The sequence below is a fragment of the Myotis yumanensis genome, unplaced genomic scaffold (assembly GCF_028538775.1).
Source record: "Myotis yumanensis isolate MYYU_CA2020_CCGP unplaced genomic scaffold, mMyoYum1.0.hap1 SCAF_15, whole genome shotgun sequence".
Classification (NCBI taxonomy): domain Eukaryota; kingdom Metazoa; phylum Chordata; class Mammalia; order Chiroptera; family Vespertilionidae; genus Myotis; species Myotis yumanensis.
Window position 1 is genome coordinate 25,368,815 of NW_027223766.1, and position 23,383 is coordinate 25,392,197.

At 39.6% G+C, this 23,383-nt stretch overlaps 1 non-coding gene across 1 annotated transcript; it reads left to right on the plus strand.

Annotated features, from left to right (window-relative positions):
- The first annotated feature begins 10,322 nt into the window (after window positions 1–10,322).
- On the plus strand, window positions 10,323–10,429 carry LOC138993611 (U6 spliceosomal RNA). Its single transcript, XR_011468323.1, has one exon. It is a non-coding gene; the product is annotated as a U6 spliceosomal RNA (small nuclear RNA).
- Window positions 10,430–23,383: the final 12,954 nt, after the last annotated feature.

Consider the following 23,383-nt stretch of genomic DNA (forward strand, 5'->3'; position numbering starts at 1 on the left):
TACCATTCTTATTTATATTATTCAAAGCATGCCTTCTCTGTCTACACTCAATTATGTGATTAAAATGTCGGTGAAGAATGGAGCCCTCTAGCATTTCACACTAAACTTACTTTTAAATCTAAAACCTACTCCCAAAGCCAAAAGACTTAATCTAGTCATTTAGAGCCTTTAGCTATTGCTGCCTTGTCAAATAAGGCTCCTCTGAACTGCTCTCTGTCCCCGTCCCTACCCCAAACCACACACAAAACAACCAGCTCATAGCAAACTCACCTTGTTCATTAGGATTTCAGTAGAAACTTTGGTAGCACACCTACATCCTATTAGGGAGAGTAATGAGGTAACAAGGCACATGCTTGCTTGAACTATTGGCAGTGCCTGCCTAGAGTCTGTGTTGAGAAAGATTCTGAAGCTGTGTCTGGCCTCAGAAGAAAGGTTGCTACGACTGGTTAGCAATATCTCTCCTGGGTATAGATATATGTGCATGTTTGCCTTCCCGATACTGAGTCATACATCTACACCATCACAAAGGCCTAACAGGCTGGTAGACACCTGAAATATGAAAAGCTGTTGAAGAACATGGAATACATGTCATTGCCACACTCAGGATCGTCCTGGAAACTGAATCAGCTGAGCAAGGGCTTGCTGTTTTATTACTCAGCATCAGATCCATAAGGAACTCAAGGGCAATGTGGACAATTGCTCTGAAAATGATTGGAAAATATTTAGACCTGAGCTCCTTTATGTCTCAGTAACATTATTCTGAATTATATACCCCCTGCACATTGTGTGTGTTCAGAGGACACAAATTCTTTTCTCATAGCAGCTGCTGTGCAATGAGAAAAGAGGTTAAACGTAGGGTACTTTGCAAAATCAATCTAACATGTTATTATAATGTCAACTATTTAAACAGTCCACTTCCATCCCTGATGCTAAACTCATAATAGGTAATATTTAATACATTTTACTTATATTCTCTTCCCTTTTGCTGGTAGCACATTTAAATCTGAGTTTATTTAGCCCAGCCAGGATGGTTCAGTGGTTGAGCGTCGACTGAATCAGGAGGTCATGATTTGATTCCTGGTCAAGGCACATACTCAGGTTGTGGGCTCAATTCCCCAGATTCTCTCTCATCATTGATGTTTCTATTTCTCTCTCCTCCCTTCCTCTCTGAAATCAATAAAAAGATATTTAAAAAAATAAAAATAAATAAATCTGAGTTCATTTGAATAGCATCCCTCCCATCCCCCTTTAGACCTGTTTTCTCTGCTGCTTAAGCCTACAAGAAAGTTACAGTCCTCTGTGTTTCTGATGTGTATTGATTTCTCCAGTTATAATGACTATCTAAATTTGTATGGATTTATTTTTTAAAGTCATAGAAAACAGATTCAGAATCAGCAGAACCTTTTAAAACAAAATATGGTTCACAAATAACAAACTTAAAAAAGTTATTGTGAAAAACAAACAGGGAGAAAAAGAATTGCCTTTGCTGGTATATAATACAATTGAAAGTTTCCCCACTGTGACTATTCCTCTCTCAAAGCAATTTTTTAAATTAATTATGTTCTTATTTTGGAAAGAAAATACTGCCTTTGAATATAATAATTATCTGCAGGGTAATTTTCCCCTTTTTTCATAATCTGGGACCCTAGATACAATCAATAGTTTCTTTCTAATAAAAGAATTTATTTCTAAAGTAACTAATGTTTTCCATTTCACTATGATTTAGATTTCATTCATCAGGAAGGTAAATAGCACCTGAAACTTTCTCCAATTTCACGTCCAGGGGCGAGTAGATAGAATTACAGGCATGACAACTTTGGACTTTTCTCTCCCACTGCTCTCATTTGTCCAAAGTCATATTTTGTGATAGTTCCTTAAAAGCTCAGTTTAATATTAATGCCAAAAAGCGTATCTTCTTCTGTGGGCGTTAAATAAACTCCCCCAGGGAGAGGCAGCTTTCACAGAGGGGCATGTACAGGGATTACTTCCCCTGCCCATAATTACCGCCTGCTCAGGAGAGCTCTGAACAGAGGCAATGTCCTAGAATGTTATTGCAGGGAGAAGCCAAATATATACTCAGGCCATTTACAGGAATCTCTCTGAGGAGGCTCAGATCCAAGCGAGTCACTACAAGCCAACATTGTTAGATTCTTTGACTCCTTGCTTCTTGAAAGCTTAGGTGGCCAGTGTTTCCTGGCTCCTGCTCTGTGGGACTTGGCCCTCAGCTTTTGAAAGAATTGGGTTGCAGAGGATGGCAGCCACTGGGGCTGCCTGGAAAGTGAAAGCAGTTTCCACACTGGTAGCCAGACAGGATACCAGGGGATTAGCGTAACGGAGTTGGTTACACTAACTCTGGACCCAGTCAGCTGGACCCAGTCAGCTGAGGCCTCGTCCCCAGGCTTCCAGCCAGACAGGAAGGCTGCTTTTGTGGGGGAAGCATATTAGCTGCAGCGTCGATTATTCTAGCCTTGAGTGCTTCTCTCTACCTCCAGGTGACCTTTAGGAGCAAATATAATGACCACACTGGCTCCATCAGCTGGAAGCGAAGAATTTTCTGACTCTTGCTCCTTTTCCCCCACACTCAGACTCTCATCAAATACCTATAACTCACAAGTCCAAAGGCCGAAAACCTTCCCACTCCTTCATTACTTGATGATGCACATCTGCCTCTCGGTGAAGAATTTTAAGGGCCTGATTGATGATCACAGAAAATGGAGTTAATAGTCATGCAGAAAACAAAATAAAACAAAGCCACAAAACTCAGGAGTTGAAACTCTGGGGTGTAATCTTGTCGTGCATGTACATATCCTAGTGGAATATTGCATTCCAATTCAGTGAAGAGTGACCCTAACTGGGCCGCCTGCCTCCATTTCCCCCCACTTCAACCCAAAACACAGTCCATTCTCCACAGGGTCCCAGAACAATCCTTTCCAAAAGGAGTCAGATCATATACCTTCTCTTCACACACACACACACAAAGGTTTCACTCGTCCCCCGAGCTTCACATTTGTCATCACTTTCTATCCCCTCTCCTGTTTTATTTTCTCTTTAGAGCACTCTGCCCGGCTGACATAGTATTAGGATGTGTAATGTGTGTATTGGCCATCTGCCCCACAGGAATGCAAGGCCCTGAGGGCAGGGGAGTCATCACATAGACTGTGGGCCTGTCATCTAACATAACAGAGTAGGTGGACAATACATGTTTGATGAATAAATGAGTCAGGAAGCTTAGTGAAGCTTGGATGAGGCTACACATGGGCAGTTCTTCATGAAATGAGACCTTATTAATCTGACCGGCATTTAGTTGGTCATGTGCAGGCTCCAAAATTGGTCACTGTGCACCACACTGCCTTCAGTCCACCCTCTATAACTATTAAACTCAATGACAGTATAAAGTCCACTTCTCATGTCCTCCTGTGTTTCTCTCTGAAGATTTTCTACCAATTAAACATGATGGCAGGATTGAGGAGGTGGGATCACACACAGTCATTGTAGCCAATACAATTTTTTACTTCATCCTAGGAATGATTTTAGGGAGATTGCTAAACCTCTCTGGCCATTAGTGCCTGTTATAGACTAAATTGTGATTTCCCCCACCCCAAAAGAAATTTAAATATTGAAGTTCTAACCCCCAGTTCCTCCGTGTAATCTCATCTGCAGAGAAAGGTTTTAAAGAGGCGATTGGATTAAAATGAGGCCAGTAGAGTGGGCCATAAAATCTCACGAGGCTGATAGCTTCACAGAATGAAGGTTAGGACGCAGACACATGCACAGGGAAGGTCACGTGACAACCCAGGAAAAGGTGGTCATCTGTAGGTCAAGGACGGAGACCTGACACAGGGCCTTCCCTCACAGCCTCAGAAGGAACCAGCCGTGCCTAGACCATAAGCCCCAGAACTGTGAGACCACGCATGTCTGTGGCTGAAGCCACCTAGTGTGTGGCACTTTGTTACAGCAGCTCTGGCAAGCTCATACAGTGCCCTTCTCTGTAAAAAGGGGAAGATAACAGTTCATATCTCAGGACGTTATTGTGCAGACTGAATGAAATAAAACAGAAAGCTCTTAACCTTGCATTTGGCATACAGTAGTCATTCATTTGAACTATTATTAACCCTAGTTTACCTGGCCAATAAAACCAATGACGAAACCTGAAAGTGGGCCATTCATAACTGTGGAAGAAGTGCACTGTTTAGCAGTGAATAAAATGCTTCTCCTTCTCCCAGAGGAACAGGACCTTCCCAGGCATGGAGGGGACAAAGAGCTGGGAATACTTCCCTACCTTGCAAATGTCTGCTCTTCCCTGAGGTCCCAAAGCTTCCACAAGGGCAGGCAGTCAGCTATTTGGCAACGGTGGGACCATAGAACTTATGTCCTGTACCCAATAGGAACTAAAATAAAATGTTAATTTAAGGAGTAGATCTTCTGAAGGCAGCACAGGACAACCCAGTGGTGGTGAGGGAGGGAGGACTAGGACAGCAGGGACAAGGGACATTCCTGTCATTGTATTCTAGTCACCAGTGAACATAGAAAGTAAGACCCAGAAGAGCTCCTAGATAATTCCTCAGTTTCCAGACAACAAAACCAAACCCTGGCCACAAATGTTGCCGAATTTGGAGGTAGTGGCAAAACTCCCCTTTTTTTCCAATTAAATTAAACTTTCTTTCAGGAGCTCATTTGGACAACGTTGCCTCTGCGGCCAGCTCTGAGAATATGACCGAGAGGTCATCAGAGCCTGGAGCCTCAGCTGTCAGACAAGACAGAAAGACAACCGAAGTTGCTCACCCTGAAGGTCATGTTGGAACTTTCGGGTGCGGCTCCACAGACCACTGTGGTTCCAACCTTGCCCTTGTACAAGTGGCCCACGTTCACTAACATTCTGTTCCCACACGTGTTCCACATTTACATAACTGCAGCTACCAGAAAGGGATGTTGTAAGGATTAAATAGCAATGTTAGAGACTTGTCATATCTTCACCACAGAAAAAGGGTAGTAGTTTTCCACACATACACTAAATTGAGTTATTCTGGGTTTCAAAGCCAAAGCTGCTGTTCTCACGTCCCATATTTTTAGTGAAATGTTGTGAATTTTCTTAGCACTCTGCAGGTTTCGATACGTGGGCTCCCTTTCAGAGGCATAGAATAACTAGCTGGGAATGGTTCCACATAGCCCACACGCCCAGACAAGGTACTTACACGGGGCTGAGAGAGGCACAGCGCACACTCCACCTTCTGAGGAACAGCTGACAACCTACCACCCACTATATGTGGCATAGCTGGGAGACAGGGCAGGGGGTCGTAATTTGTCTAATTCTCCTCCCCAATTCTTATTTTCCTTTTGACGTACCCAGTTCTATTATTTGTTGGGCATTGTGCAAGTCACTGGGTTTTCAGTGATGAAATAGAGAGTCCCTCACTTCAAGGACCACTGGCACCTTAGATACAGATTTTTCTGCAATTATATCGGACACCTGAAATAAGTATGCAGAGATCAGGGCTTAAAAACTTGAGATCTGTGTGTTCTCAGGCACAGATAGGTAGAGGGTCTTTGATTCAGAGGAACATGGATCATTCCATGAAAGTTCCTCTCTGCAGAAGGATGCACATATGTATTACCCAGAAAATTCTACTCACAATTCTAGGGAGTACATAGAGCTCCTGAAGGCTATTCTTGAGCCACTTGGGGCCCAGGGGTCATTGGTTAAGCAGCTTTGTTGCTAAGAGAAGTACTAAACGGGCATGCATACTTGCAACGTGTAGTATTGTCACAACATGTGGACCAGCTTGCGTGAATTTGAATAGTAAATTGACAGAAAAGAAAAAATGTGCACGATTAGTCAACATGTTTTGGGTAATGAAGAAAGAAAAACTCTTAATTCATCAGCTACACTGAGCCTGAGTCATTGGAATAACCAGACCGTAACCAAAATAGGGCCCCTATCTGCCCCAGTTAACTGTGCCCTTTCTACACATTCTAATCGGAGCTACCTGTAAAGAGAGAGACTCTGTCTCTGGACCAACATAGCAAACTGTATCTATATGACATATATGACAACTACATCATGTACTCTATTTACATGCATGGTACAATTTGATTTAAAATCAACTACTACTCTTTTCATAGAGCTGTGCTGTAGTTTTTCAATAAAACTTAAACATTATCCTGGGTAAATTAATGCAAAATCCTATAAAGTGACTTATAAGATCACTGACTCAAAAAAAAAAACTTGCAATATCTGCTGAGGTGGAGATGTCAGCACACCGTTGGGTAGGTGAGAATGCCCTGGAGTTTGGGCTGTTTTCTGCCTGATGATTCTTAATACAACCTGTACTTTGCTCTATTTTCTCTGCCAATAGCACGTAATAAATACTATCAAGATGTCTCATTCGTGCACCTTGGTGACTCATAGATGACAGTTTGAAAGCACTGAGCATATTTTGCAGAGTACAGATAGTTCCGATATAAGAAGCCAAAAAGAAAGAAAGAAAAAATAATGACTGTAGAAAGGAGTAAAGAAATAGTCCATCATATGTCAGAAGGAGAATACCACAATGAAATTTATCCGACATGCCAAAGACACAGGGCATGTAAGTAGAAATTATGGCACATACAACTTCTCAGAAACCAAGAATGCAAGCAAATCTGCAAGAAAGCTTGTAACCATTGGTTAAATCACTTTTTAAAAAACTTAATTTCTGACCTTTATTTAATGCCTTGAGTAAAATTTCCCTTTTAAAGTTTGTAGGCATCCTTATTTCTAGCAAGAGCAATTATAAGGGGTTTTGCTCCCATTTCTCATCCTTTGACTTATCAAAAACCTACATCACATCAGACACAAGGGTTAAGAGTCGGGATAAAACCATGCATTTACTAGTAGACTTCCCTAGGCAACTTTCTGCATCTTTCACAGGGTCATCAAGAGTTTACTGAAGAATTGTTGCAATAAGCAAAATAATTTTATCTAAATTGTTCTTATCTACCTACCTCCTTTCATTCCTACTTCACCCAAGTGAGATAACTAGAGACACAAATGACTTAACATCTTCCCTCTTATAAAAAGAATGGTAAGAAACTGAAGCACAAGTAGGTGCTATTTCTACCGAGTCACACAAAGATAGGAACAATATAGGAACAAATCTGTTTTCTGCCTTCATGTTCGTTTTATAATACCAAACTACCTTCCAAGTTAATGCCTCCTCACAAATGGATCCCAGAAAAGAAATACAACTGCTGCATTATAGAGTGTAATAGACAGGCATTTTCCTAGTTAGATAAAAAAAAAATTGAAATATAAAAATTATAATATGCTTTGTGACAGTCTAGTAAATAGAAAAAAAATAAATAATATGGCTTTTCAAAGAATTTGCTCACTTTTGGAAATATCCAAATGTCCTCCACTTCATCACAATAAATAAGGAAGACATTTTAGAGAAACAATTTCAACAATCTTCTGAAATGGTGTCCTAAATTTGGAAAAAGTGTTTTTTTCTCAACCACCTCTGATACTTTTGACTCCCCTCAGCAATGTATCTGCAAGAAGTCATTTGAACCAAATAACCCATCAGTATAAGGAAATTACTAGAATTGCAATAAGCTAAAAGGTAAAGAACCAACAGAACCTTTGGGTTGGAGATGTAGCTCATGAAACAGATTTACAAATAATGTGCGGTTCTGTGGACTGTGGGGACATAAGGACAGCACTTGAGCATCTCTGGGGCCTTGAGTGGGGGTTGCATGCACTTTATGCTTCCTCGAGTTAAAAAGGAACACAAATGTTTCTCCAGGTCTGGAAATGTTACCTCTCTCTCTGGTTTCACTGTGATCTATCAGCCCATTTTGTGGTAAACTTTCAACTCTGGAGTGCCTTTCTTATTCACTTTTTCCTACCAAAATCCTAATCACTCCTCTGTCACCTTCATCATCTTTCTTGAGCCATCCTGTTAGATTTCATCCAGTCTACCACCCTCCTGCCCGCACTCTAGTTTCTTTCCAATGAAAGCACTTGTCATACTCCACTTGGTATTCAGTTTTTGAAAATGTCTCTATGTCCCACTAGACTGTGCCTGAACACGTAACCATTCTTAATACTTATTTTACTGAATTGAAGTGAATTCCAGCTAAGACCCAAGAGACAGTCTTCAAGTACAGATTAGTGTGGAATTGAGTTGTTATTCACGGCCTTTCTACATCACAGACAGCCTCAGTGTTAGTGATGACCTATTCAAATATGGGGAGACATTTTATTTAGATTTCATTTCTTGGGCCTTAGAATTAATTTTGGCCCCTGACTAATAAGTAAGTAGCTTTCTACACACACACACACACACACACACACACACACACACACACCTTGCCATCTGACTAGGAGGCTCCGCGTCACCCACAGAAATGACGAGAATAACTTCTACGGTGTTGAACAATTTTATCAAGTGGATCAGAGGGCACTTCAACAGAGAACTGCCTGAGAAGGCTCTCATCTATCCACTCGGGAGGACAGAAAGAAATGATGATTCATTATCATCTCGGGTGTAACAGCACAGCCTAGGCAATCCTAATGAGGGAAGATGCTCAGAATCTATGGCGAGCCAAGTGGCTCTGATTAAGAAGTTTCAGGCAGAGATGAAAAAGCAAAACTTTTTATTTTTTTTTCTTTAACCAGACCTAAGAAACTTTTGAATTTCCTAAACGTGCTAGAAAAAAAAATTAGGTGAGATTACTGTCAGAAACACCTCAAAAGTAAACATTCATTTAAAGTCCTGAGGAAATTCCACCGGTTACGTGGACTCTTTGAAAACACTAAATGGAGGGTCCTGTTTCCAAGTTTATTTCAAGTGAACCTTTACCTACATGAGCTGTTAAGCATCCACTCTCAGACTCTTGGACCACATGCCATTTTATTTACAAATATCTGGGTGTGATGTCCATTTATTCTTAAAACTTTTTAAATATAAGGAATAGCAAAGCCTGTCTTGTGTCATTTATGTGCAGTTTTCCTCGGCGGTAGAGAGCAAGGGCACATGATAGCTTTTTGTGTCCTTCTCAGCAAATCCATCTCAGAAGTTCAGTCACCCACATCGATGAGAGGCATGAGGCAAGAGCTGAGCAGGTTGTAAATGTGCTTTTATGTTCTAAATCTCTAATACATATCTCCAAAGTTGACTGGCCAAAAATGCAATTAAAATATCAGCCTGCATCCACTTACGATGATAAGTTCCTAATTATATAGTGTTAGCACGCTGTGCATAAGGTACTTAGGCAAAATCACTCCATTTTGCTTTTCTTTCATTTTATAGTGAATAAAAGACAGTTATGAAAAGCCATGGGTGAGGCTTTGCACAAAGCTGTATTTCTCAGCGAGCCTTGCCTGAAAGAAAGCACACCCTGATTAAAGGCTTAGGAAACCGGCGTGGGATCAGTCTAGGCTACAGGAAAGGGGAGTGCTGCTGGGAGAGGGGCGATGCCAGTCTGCTTAACGCCTCCTGGAGGTGTGACAACAGCGTGAGCACACAGCCCCTTCCCAAGTGTGCATACATTTCCTTCTGTAAGAAATCAGCACGATTACTTCAAACACGTAATCACCTTAAAAGTTAATTGTAGAATAAAGTCGATTAGAAATGTCAAGTAATTTCAAGCAACTAATTAGAAGTCTCTCTCTCACACACACACACACACACACACACACACACACACTTACACACATGCACACACACACACATATCTCATTTTTTTTCATCTTTTGGGGATGACTGCATGTCCATTAAGTATTTCAATAGCCCAAGTATCCATCACTAGATGAGTGGATGAAAAAGAGAGGGTATATTACACAGTGGAATACTGCAGGGCTGCAAAAAAAAAGAAGGAACTCTTACCCTTTGCAACAGCATGGCTGGATCTGGAGATTATTATGCTAAATGAAATAAGCCAGTCAGAAAAAGACAAGTAGCATACGATATCCCTCATATGTGGAATCTAATGAACAAAATGAAATGATGAAAAAACAGGTTTAGAGGCATGGATCTACAGAATAGACTGACAGATCTCAGCAAGGGCATGAATAGGTGGGGGGACGGGGAAAAATTAACCAAAGAATTTATATATGTACTAGTATATGCATAGCCTATGGACAGGGGCAATAGTGTGATGAAGGCCTTGGGGGCGCAGGGCCTGGGTAGATAGGAGCAAGGCAGGATGGGGGATATCTGTAACAGTGTCAACAATGAAAAAAAAAAATCCCCAAATTTCTGCCATATGTCAAGTTCTTCTTCAAAGATGCCTCACTGGCAAGGCTATTCACAGAATAGGCTCCTGTTGAAAAAGGAGTCCTTGTGCTCACTTTGGCAGCACACATACTAACATTGTCAACCACACAGAGAGATTAGCGCGGTCTCTGCTCCAGGATGACACGCAGCTGTGAAAAAGGAGTCCTTGCAATCAGGAGATAGGGGAAAGGTGACAGATTCATATTTGTCATGAGAGAGCATGGCTTAGAGTTGTCAAGGAGAGTAAAGAAATGTAAGAAACAAATTGCTCTGTTACATTCCTAGTGCTGCTCTTACAAAGTACCACAAACTTGGTGGCTTAAAACAACAGACGTTTATTTTCTTGAATCTCTGAAGGCCAGAGTCTGGAATCAAGGTGTCGCAGGACCACACTCCCTTGGAAGGTTCCGGGGGAGAAGCCTCATGCCTGTCCCAGCCTCCAGCAGCTCCAGGTGCTCCCTGGCTGGTGGCAGCATCCTTCTAATCTCTGCCTCTATCTTCACGGGGCCTTCTCTTCTGTGTTTTCTCCTCTTCTGTCTGTCTCTTCCTCTTCTTATAAAGACACTTGTCATTGGATTTAGGGCCTATAGGGATCACAGTATACCCCCCCCCCATTAATACATGCTGATTTATTACAGGGATAAGCTTGTTTCTTTGGGGATAAGAAAGGAGGAGATGTGAGAGGAGATGCAAGCATTTTATTAATTTGCAATGTCTTTCCCTGGCAGGCAGGGTAGCAAGTTCCAGGATAAACTAAAATCATCCTTAAAAAAAAAAGTTACCCCCTAACAGCCCTGGCCAAAAGTTAAATAAATAAATAAAAATCCCAATGACTCCTAATTGTTTATGAAAACAGAGACTTATGAAGGAGTTTCCACTGGGTACAGGAGGAAAGTGCAACTTCTGGTTGCTCAAGGGGGAAAGGGTAGGAGTAGGGCCTGTGCAGGCTGGCTTCAGCCCACAGGGAGGAGCTGGAATGATCTCATCTTGAAATCCTTAACGTAATTGCACCTGCCAAGCCCTTGTCTCCAAATAAGGTCACATTCACAGGTGCTGGGGAGACCTGTGAACCTTTTGGGAAGAACCACCATTTGATCCACTCCAGTTACTGTAATGGACTCCCAGGAATAATGCCATTTATCACCTATCATCTAAAAGGAGCTTGCTCAGTTGGTTGGAGTGTCATCCCAAACACTAAAAAGGTAACAATCGATGTTTCTCTTTCAGATCAATGATTTTCTCTCTCTATCTCTTCTCTCTCTCTCTCTCTCTCTCTCTCTCTCTCTCCTCCCTCTAAATAAACAAACATATCCTCAGATGAAGATTTTTTTTAAATGGAGCAAGGGCCATAATATGCCTGAGTCTCAGTCAGTGTCTCCATAGAAAGCAGATAGATTCCTATCTTGGAAAAGCTGGTTGAGATAGTACATGTAAATGCATTTGGTCAATTACACACACATTATTGCTAATAAAATGACTGACAAAACACTTTTACATATGTAGCCAAATGTCTTATAACCTGAAAGCTTAGCACCTAGTAGATACTCAAAAAAATCTCTGGAGTTGTTTAATGAAAACGACAAGTGAATTAAATATTTTCTGGAGGTGCATTCTCTGTGGAAGTGCCAAGATTCACATTCTATGAGCTATGTGCACACTGCTCACATGTGGCTGGGATAATAGATATTTACTAGGATATTTACTTCTTTCTCACCGTCTCCCCAGCAGGTCCTGTTTGGGTTGTAATTTCTTCTACAATAAATAAGGAAACACAGCTGATTCAAGAGCAGAATAAATTCCGAAATTAGAGTCTCTTCAAGGCCATGCACTTAAGTTTAATGTTACCCATAAAAATTCCTTCCCATAAAGAAGTGCAGAATTCTGTTATTTTCCAAAATAAACAACCCATTCCTTCCTGGTTACGTCGCAGCTAGGTCAGAAAGAGTGGCCTTACTCCTCAGCAGCTAGAAAATTTTCCTCACAAATTGTGTCTTGTTATTCTTCAGAATGGGTGTTTATACAGGGCATTGTTTGGGCTTAAAATTCAACTTTTCCGATACACATATCTGTTTGCTATATGAAGAGTAAAGAGGCATTGCCTTTGTATAACTTATGTCTGAGGAAAGCAAAAGCTTACCCTGAGGATACTGGCAAGTGCATATTTCCTAAAGATGGTTCTTTCTCCACAATCAGAAACCGTGGAGGTGATTCTGATGCACCCAAATGCTTGAGAACCACTGCTCGGGGGGCCACGCCGGGGAGGAGTTTAAATCATAGGTCACTGGACCTCACTCCCCACCCTGAGTTTCTAATTCTGTAGGTCTGGTGTGGGCCCAATAATTTACATTTCTAACAAGTTCTAAGTTGTGCTGATGTGCCGCTTCAAAGTCAACACATTGAGAATCTCTCTTTTAGATACAGAGAAAAGAAAGAATCCAGACTACACATTTTTTTTCCTCCCACATTTCTTCCCTGGTGGAGAGGTAAGTTGAAATGAAGAGAGAAGCGAGGAGAAGCGTGTGTGACATTAATCGGTGTTTCTCTCCATGAAAAAGAAAACCCTCAGGAGCAAGAAATAAAGGTGCCCTTCAATATCACGTCCTAACCTTTGAACTCCAAGGAGCCAGCCTAACAGGGAGCACATAAGGTTGCAGAGGGCCCTGGTAGGGACGAGGCGTTAGTCTCAAATCAATAAGGAAACCAGAACCAAACACACAAGGGGAGAGTTGAACATATGTGACATATGGGACACACTTGGAAATAATGGGAGGGGGGCACCTGTGCAATCCCAATAGGTAAGAACTACAGCCCATGGAATTTGAACATGAAAGTGTATCTCTTGTTATTTGAGCTCATAGACTGGTGGTGCATTTGGCTTGTAGTAAAATATGGATGCTCAATGTCCTTTGTTACTTAAAAGGTAGCAATCTCTGTGTAGAATGGAGAAGATATTTTAGATTTTTTTTAAAATTTCCACTGTATCTATTACTATGCTTTACTTGCCGCAGACTCATCTTTACTTACTTCATCTCCTCCCAACATTAAGTTGCACATGCGATTTCTCAACATAAAATTTTTCCGTAGTTTTGTGTTGCCACAGAATAATTCGCAAACCCCTTAATTTGGCATGTGAGGTAGCAGCACTCTATCTTAGTCCCTGGACTTTGTCTTAGACATTTGTCTAGAACTGGGATCAGCCTTGACGGAGAGCTTGTTAGAAATGCAAATTCTTGGGTCCAACCCCAGACTTACTGTGTCAGATCTGCATTTTTAACAAGACTCCTCCTGCTGATCTCTCTGCACATTACAGTCTGACAAACACTCCTGTAGACGACTGACAACCTTTCTTTCACCTTGGTAATCTTTTACTCATAACCGGTTGACACGGTCCTATATGGGCATAAACATTGATGAGAGAAAAGATGGTGGATCTTGACTCCTATACCAGGTGCAAAACCTTCTTCAGAGCCAAATGAAATCCTCAGAAATGTTTGTACCTTTTCTAAGTTATTTGCACCAACTGGCCTTTTACAGAAGGCTCAGAGAGAACCACTGTTGGAAGCTAAAATAATGACAGCAATAACCAGAGATGCCATTCCCCAGGCCCGATGTGTACACCTGTACCTCAGGCCCTGCACTACTCCAAACAGCAATTCAGTGAACGTGGATTACACCCAACTGCCAGTGATGCTTCTTTGGCTTCACCGAGGACAGTGCTATAAGAAAGCACAGCTGTAAACTCACCACCTGCTACCGGATTTAGTGCTGATACTGAACACAGAATAAAATCACTGTTAGAACTACTGTTGAGTTGTTTATACTCAGCTGCACCTGTAAAAGGAAGGCCTTCTTCTATGCTGACCCATGCAACAGAGCTGTGAACAATCATAAAAGGGTAAAACACAGTCTGAGGCATGACTGTGTATGTGTTATTTGTTGTTGCTTGAGTATGTTGGGTAGATTATGTGAAACTGGGATCTTCCTTTTTTCTTCACCAGTTAAATCTTCCTTTTTTCTTCACCAGTCACCAGGCGGGGTTCTACAAAGAGCCGTAACCTCATTTCACTGGTTTTCACCTCATCTGCCAAAGGATCTCAGATTGATGCCAAATGAGCCGTGGGTGTTTCTTGGAAGTCGCAGATGTTTGCATATCTGTTTACACATGTCTGCTCCTCTGATGCTGGGTCCCAGCTATTGCCAAGTGCAGGGCTAAGATGCTGGAATCTCTCGTGACACGGTGCCTTCGATGGAGAGGCGCTGCTACAGAGATTTCCCTGAGACTGCTCCTTCCAGTTGCACTGGCTTCTTTTCCATCGGATCCAGTCATCTGGGGTTTGGGAGACAGTGGACGGAAACCATACAAATCAGAAGTTCTCTCTCCCCTCGTGTTATTGGAAACATTTTAATAGGCTTAGGCTAAGCCTTAGGCTCATTGAACCTGGTGTTTTCCTTCACTATGAGTTTTCTCATAGGATGCTTCTTGGTCCCATGTGCAAATACACATCTGTACAGCTCACATAGATATGCCCGGGGTGACTTTGAATTAAAATGCCAGCTATGTGAGTGTCACTTTAAGGTTTTCAGTTCTCTTCTGGAAACACTTTGTAGTGGTTGCAAATAAGTTCATGCTACTATAAGGATGACTTTGAAAACGGGCAATGAAAAAAGAGATGGCAATCTCCGGTGATTCCTTTTAGCAAAACTTAAATGTTATATTGTTTCATATGAAATTTAATTTACAAGCCAGAAATCTAAATTGATTTGAAAAATCATTTTGTGTAGCTTAAATTGTTAACAAGTGGTAGAATGCTATCTTGTCACAGACACAGTATATCTTATTCATATGGGGAAAAAAGAGATGGTAAAAAACAAAAATTCCCATGAGATAGCAATGGTTGAAAATCTTCCATTTTATAATTTAGAAACGAGTGATATTTGGTTCTAGTATAATAAAAGTATACTCTAGCAAAATATTATACTGGGAAGTGAAACTTCTCAAAAAATTAAGTTTGATTTGTATGAAACAACCAGTATTTCAAGAACATGCTGAAAAAAAATGTAACACTGCATAGTTAGGTGGCACTAAAATGAAATTTTTACTCAATTCTGATCTAGGCACTGTGATTACAAGGATAATGTCATTACTGCAGACCCAAGGGATAAAGAGAGACAACCCAGAGGTAGTAGTCTTACCAATGAGCCATTAAAAAAGTAATCTCTATGAAAATGTTGCACATTTGTAGGAGAGTATTCCTGAGAAGATGTTAAATCTATTTTCAATTTTTAAAAGTATACTATGAGCTAAGAAATAGAGCCTTTAACTCAATCCGTCCATATAAAGGTATCCACTTTTTTGTTCCTATGACCTCTTAGAAATTCTCAGAGAATCCTAGAGCTCCTAGTTAGTTGCTTTGCCTTTCCCTGTGCGATTGGCATTTCAATGAGTATAGTCTTTATGAGGTGATAATCATGGAGAAATATTCTCTTAATCCTCCATGAAAATGGATCCAAAACCCAATTTTTTAAAAGTGTAGCTAAAACTAAGTGGGAAAAGGAGAGAGAGGGTGTGGGACAGGGGTGAAGGGTGGGGAGATGAGGGGTAGGAATGGGGGTTAGGGGGATGGGGGAGGGCAGTGAGAGCTGAGCAGTCAGAGCAAGAGGAGCTTGTTTTTAATGCAGATATTGCAGGAAAAAGAAAATACAATAATTTAATGGCAATAAATTTATGTAATGGTATACTTTTTTTGCTTAGCACCATTAAACCTATGTCAGGAATTAAGGACATTTAAGTGTAGTCTGGGGTGTTTTAAAATAGTGATAAGTATTCAATGAGGAGAATTTAGGAAATATAAACACATATAAAAAAGAAAATTAAAACCATTCATAATCCCCATCAAGAAGACATGAACACTATGAACAGTTTGGTCTGTCTGAATGTGTGTATATTTACAGGTCATAGGCAAGGGTGTATGTGGCTGGGGTGGATGGGGGGCGATGAGAGAGACAGATAGACAGACAGTAAACTCCATGTGTGTGCTTACCCAGTCTTTTTTTTTCTTTATGTTTGTGTAAATGTTTTTTTGTTGTTCATAATAGGTATCTTACTATATTGCATTTACTCCATGAAATATTAGGATTTTCTTATATTAATAAGAATAATAATTCCATTGCATGGAGGTACCATGATTCATTAACCATTCTCATATTTTCTCTATTTTAAATAACACTTTGATGAACATTCACATAAAATGTTTTCCACATATCTATTATTTTCTTATAAAAGTTACTAGAGGCCTGGTGTATGACATTCGTGCACTGGCAGGGGGGAGGTTCCCTCAGCCCAACCTGCACCCTCTCACAGTCCAGGACCCCTTGGGGGGATGTCTGCCTGCAGTGGAGGTGGGAGAGGCTCCCGCCTCCACCGCTGCACTTGCCAGCGGTGAGTCCGGCTTCTGGCTGAGCGGCGCTTCCTCTGTGGGAGCGCACTGACCACCAGAGGGCAGCCCCTGCATTGAGTGTCTGCCCCCTGGTGGTCAGTGCACATCATAGTGACTGGTCATTCCATCATTTGGTCGATTTGCATACTAGGCTTTTATTATATAGGATTAGAAGTGGAATAGCTATGATAAATGGTAAAAACACTAACTTTATTTTAATCTTTAAGGGTGTTTTATTGTGTTTATTTTATTTTCCCTATTTCAAAAAGAATATAAATTTATTGTGAAAAAGTTGGAAAATGTAGACACACACACACAAAACTTAAATAATCAAAATTTAAAAAACCAGTGATAACTGGTCACTGCATTTTGACTTACAGGCTTTCAGTCTTTTTTCTCCTCACCTGTAGGAAATAAATATGTCTATTTTTTTCTTTCTTTCTCTGCTTTTTTACCAATACCCTGTCACACAGTGCATTATGATCTATAACTTTTAAAGCCTTGATAATGTACATAATTTCCTATCCTATCTAATAATAGACAAAGATTGAAATTGCCCATACCTCTGCTATGCCTCCCATTGGCTAAACAGCAAGATATGCAAATTAACCGCCAACAAAGATGGCGGCTAATTTGCATACTGCTGGCAGATCCTCCTGTGCTGCCCCAGCGCAGGATCCAGGCCTGCCATGTCTTGGGCAGGGTGGGTGGGGTGGGCGGGGCAGGCAGCAACGTGATCCGTGAGAGGGCACAGGTTGGGCTGAGGGACACCCCTCCCCTGCCAGTGTACAAATTTTTGTGCACGGGCCTTCTAGTATTAAATATATTTATCTAAATTATCTCAAGAAATAGTGTACCAATTTCAAGAGTTTGTTTTACCACATGATAGCATTCTTTCTAAAGTCTAATGATCTAGTAGGTGAAAGAAGTTTTCTCTGAAACTTAAATTTGCAATAATTTGGTTATGAAAAAGTATTTTTAATATATTTATTAACTATTTCTTTATCTTACATTTTTAAATTACCTTTTAAATATACTCATTTTATAGGAATTTATATAAGTTATATATGCACATACATATACTATTAATTACATTCATTGCAAATATCTTCCAATTTGTCTTTGGTCTTTAGGTGTGTTCTGATGTCTTTAGTCATACAGTAGTTTTTATGTTAATGTAGACCAATTATTAATGTTTCCTTGTGACTGTGTCTTGTTTAAGAAACTTTCTTTATTTTTGACTTTGCCTCTATCATTCCCATGATCTTTGTGGTTGCCTCCTAATGCCTCCCACTGCTGCAATTTTATCTGAAGGTATTGTTAAGATGCAAGGCTCAGGGTGATTTGGATTCCATTATATTCATTCCTTTTCCTGAAGGATTAGTCAGTAAGAGAGAAAAAAATGACTGTCTGATAAACCATTGCTAATATTTTTCACATCAGATTTGAATACAGAATTCAGTCTTTATTTGAAAAATGCTAAAGGATCTGACAGCAATACCCATGGATTGTGTATGTACTGGCTCCCCCACATGTGAAAAAGTCTTTGTAGAATAGAGGATATTGAGATGAGATGGACCATGAAGATTAAAACTCAGCCCCCATTGCATAATAGATGAAGAAGTAGAGATCCAGAAGAATGAAATTATTGCTCAACATCACATGACTAGTCCGTGGCAACATTGAAACAAAATTCAAATCAGTATTTCCAACCAAAATTGCCTTAAACACACTAGGCAATGCAAAGCTTGCTCTCTGCTAAAATTTAGTTAATGGGATATACTCTTAAATATTCAGAAGATTGTTTCATTATTATCATGCAAATACTAGATCTAAAAAATGGTGGCCTTCTTGTCCCCAATGATTTCTGTCAGTAATCAATTCAGAATATAATAAAAGGTAAATGAACAGTCAAGTTGATAGAAATGTATTTTCTTCAAAAGAAGTCCTTGGAGACTTTTACATTTATGCTGGCAAATCAATGTTAATTCTTTCATTCCAAGACACTCTACCTGTCAGAAGATGAAATTCAAAATTCCTCCTTCTTTATAAGAATAATCTGTCAGTTACAAATGCAAAAGTGGCATTAGAAATGAAATTAGATACTGTGAAATGTTGCAAGTGAATGAAACATTGCTAATCCAAGTTCTCGCAAATGAAAGTATTGAGAGAAAGGAATTGTAGGTACTAACTCGAACCTTCTAACTTAAAATTTCAAATAATTACACCCTTGTATATATAAAAAGCAGCTTATCCCTACAAGATTTATTTAAGTCTTCTGAGTGGTTTTCAAAAAAAAATTTTAATTTTTCCCCCATGACTAATTTTATAATTGGCAATTTGTACTTCTTTGAATTTTGGAGTTAATTATTAATATGAATAGAAGTCTTCCATTTTCTTCATATGTAGAAAAATGTATTTTCCACACTGTCTCATTAAGTCTCCAGCCCAACTTTAGTTTCTCCTACACAACTCTACATGTCAAATCTGAACCTATTTTTAGAAGTGTTTCCTGACTCCAGATTAAAAGAGAAATTGGAACACTTCCATTAAAATGTTCTTTTCTCTTTTATGTTTTCCAGAAATAAAAATCTCTCTCACAATAAGTAGTATTTTTTCTAAATGAAGGAAATAAGTCACCAAGTATTGCCTTCTTCACGTTCCTAACCCCAAATAAGCAACAAAAACAACAAACAATTTTTTTAAAAATAACTTTAACAAAACAAAAATAGCCAAGTATTTTTGTCTGTGTTGATGATAAAATTTATGTCAGTTCAGGCCTAAAAATACCATCTCCAAAGTTCAGAATGAATTAATGAGTATTATCAGTATAAAAATGAAATCAATTCCCAACCCAACAGCTCAGATTTTAGAATTCTCTTCCTTTGAAATGGAATTTACACAATCTATACTTGCATCATGAAGAAAATACATCATTTAGCCAAAGCATATACAAGAGTTCAAAGAGAATGTTTACATGGTCTTCAAGAAGGTTACATCTAGTCAAGGAAAATTAATTTTAGAAATTAAGCAATTATCTGGATAAGTAAAATTGAAAGAAAATACTAGATTCAATTACCTGCTTATGTTCATGGAAGTATCTGAATCATCTGTATACTTATTCCAACTTTCCACCTTTTTTGTGTTAGGTTAATACCAAAAGTCAGTCAGAGATAGAAAGTGACAACTTTCATTACTTTACACAAATATATCATTGGAAAAGAAAGTGAGACTAGGAATAAAATGCTGAGAAACAGAAAGAGAAGCTACGCCTGCTTTGATTATAATACCATATATGAAGTAAGAGATAAAAGGTATAGGATTCCAGTTATAAAATAGATAAGTCCTGGGGATTTAATGTACAATTTAGTGATTATAGTTAATAATACTATATTTGAAAGTTGCTAAGAAAGTAGATCTTAAAAGTTCTCATCACAAGAAAAACATTTTGTACCTTCGTGTGGTAACAAATGGGTTAACTAGACTTATTGTTGTGATCATTTTACAATATATGCAAATATCAAATCATTAAGTTGAACACCTGAAATTAATACTGTTATATGACAATTATAGCTCCATTTTTTAAAAATCTAAAAAATAATAATATAAATATGTAAGTAAATATTTTCATGTTAAAGAAAGGTGCATAGAGATCTCAAGACCCATGGATGAGAAAGGCCAATATATCCTAGAAAGATTTCAACAAGAATTCAGAAGTCTCCAGGTATTATCCAAGTTCTCTGTAATGAAGAGATTGATAAGTGAGTGTTGCTCTTTTCTTGGAGCAGACTTTAATTCATTTCTAGGTTCTTTATGGTTTACACTGTAACTCCTCACTACAAATCCCAAACTGCAACTTAAATGAAACCAGCAAGTTAAATATGCTAAAGGTTCATTTTGGAAATGATGTCAACAGTGACCATTTATTTTCAGAAATTACCAAAGCTGCCTTTAAAATAGACAGTGTTGCCAAAACCGGTTTGGCTCAGTGGATAGAGCGTCGGCCTGCGGACTGAGGGGTCCCAGGTTCGATTCCGGTCAAGGGCATGTACCTGGGTTGCGGGCACATCCCCAGTAGGAGTGTGCAGGAGGCAGCTGATCGATGTTTCTCTCTCATCGATGTTTCTAACTGTCTATCTCTCTCCCTTCCTCTCTGTAAAAAATCAATAAAGTATATTTTTAAAAAAAAAATAAAATAAAATAGACAGTGTTATAAAACTTAAGGGATTTAGTTGAGCTTTATACTCATTTAAAGCCAGGGATAAACTATAGCATCAACTACGCACTAACTTGTGCAGAATGCAAGCAATGTGCCCTTCTAGCTGCGCATTGAATTTTTATCTCCTAGTTATTTAGGAAAGCATTGAGAATTTCACCATAGTGTTAACTCGAGGCTTCGGCAGTAAGAATTGCCAACCTGATGAATTGGTCTTTTCAGTAAGATAAGTGCGCTTTATTCAAAGACAAAGTATTTATCTTGAAGGAATTTTTCTTTAATATCCTGCAGAGTGTGTCGGGAAGTCTTATGAGAATAGGCTTTCTTGTGAGATGACAGTCTCTATAGGCAATCTAAAATGAATCACCCAAGGTTTGCTTTTTTTGCTACACATAATTCATCTTTTCATTGCAGCTCCCACCTCATCCACCCCCATCCCATCTCCCCTAGAGGGTTGCTTTGGGAATAAGAGAGAAAAGAGTCAGCACACAACTATGTAACTGAGTTTCCCAACTAATAAGCTATTTCCAGGGATTAGACCACTCACCTTTGAATCATCTCACTCACTGCATGTAATAGGCATGCCCATAGCTGTTCATTTAGAAAACTAAATGGCACATTTGTATGCCCCACTGGGAAAAGGAGGAAGCAAATGTATTACAATTTTGGAGGCCTAAAGTAGAGAGCCAGTGTAATGACCGCAGGCACAATTAAATTAAAGTTTGTAAAATTCTCTTTCCATAAAGACAAATGGTCTAACTATAGAATAGCATTTCACACGTACATAGTAAAAAGAAACTTGGGTTTTCTTTCCAGATCTTCTCTGTGACTTTAGGTAAGTCATTTGTTCTCTCTGAACCTGTTTGTTTATATGCAAAATGTAAGTAACAATAGCATGCACTACTACCTTCTAATAATCAAATTAAATAATGTCTGGAGGCTTGTGGGTAACTGCAAAGCACTCTCTAACTGTGACATACTAGGAAACCCCATTAAAATGTACATATCTGTGCAATGTGAATTTTGTCCTTAAGGAATGTTTCCAAGCCTCTTTGTGTTCAGTGATAATCAGTAGAGTGACCATCTCAACATGGGTTCCCCCTACAGTAAACTCTTATCAAAGGACTTGGGGACAAGTAGTTAGAAGGTGACCTCAGGAAGTACAGCAAAGCAAGTGGGTAAAGTGTAAAAGAAAGAGACATCTTAATCAATATACGTGAACACGCTGGTTACCACTGTGGGCAACTGGGACTCCGTCTACTAGACACCAAACAGAAACCTTACGGAACATCCCTCAGAACTGATTCCTAGAGGATGGGGAGGGCTCCCCATGGGCGTTGCTCCCTCCTTGACCGCTATCATCACCATCCAGGTTGGTGGCTTGAGAAGGTGTTAGAGGAAGCCCTTGGCCAGAGAAAACACACTCTACACTTGAAGTGGAAAGCTGTCAACATGCCAGAACCACTCACTGCAGCTTCGGGGAGACTCGGGGTGGCCAGGTGTGTGGGCAGAGTGCCAACGGTGCCCGCACAGGGGCTTTTCAACACAATGAAGCATGGCAGCCATTTGAGACCATGCTCTCTGAGAACACAATGCCTGCAGTTTCTGCCTTGGGTATCCCTTTCCCCTCTGTGCTTTCATCTCCACCTCACTAATAGATCCACATTAGAGAGAACAAGAGGGACAAAGAGAAAAGGGAAGGAAAAAGAGTAAGTTAAAAATAAAAGGTCATTCCTTCTCCTCTATTTGCTTCAGAGAAGGAAGAATGAGTTTCTATTCATTCAAGTAATTTTAAAAAAAAAAAAGAAAGAAAATTAAGATGATGTTGGAAGACATGCATAAGATTCGGGAACACGCAAAAGAAGGAGGAGGAGAGGGAGGAGATGGAGGGAGAGAGAGGGAGGGGGGGGAAAGGGAGAAGAGAGCTCCATGTATGGTTTTTGTCAGGTCACTAAAAATCAGGATTTCCCACCTTCTAGGGGCTCCTATGCATGTTTGTTAGATATGGTTCTGTTATGTGTCAATTCATGTCAGTTTTCAGGCAAAATGTGAAAGCCTTTTTCTCATTGGATGGACGTAATTATATAAAAGTGCGCCATACTTTCCAATTTACTGTCCAATGTATTTGGGCTTTCATTCAGGTCATAGCTGATTCATTAGATGATTAAAAGTTAGGACAAGTCATTTTATCCCAATGAAAGCTGTAGCTTTCTGCGGATGATGAAGAGCTATTCTCTATACTCAACAGTCTTGGGTCTTTTAGAACATTTGCAAACAATGTTTAGCTAGAAAACTTAAGATTTACATTTGCTTCCCGGAAAGAAATGCTTACTTATGGAACTTTACTTTTTTCCTCTCAGCTTCCCTTAATGCCATCTCAAATTCAAGTGAAATTTCTGCATAATGTTTGTTTCAAAACTATCAAAATTAAATAATGAATTGAATAAATGTATTTATTTTCCCTTAAGTGCTAA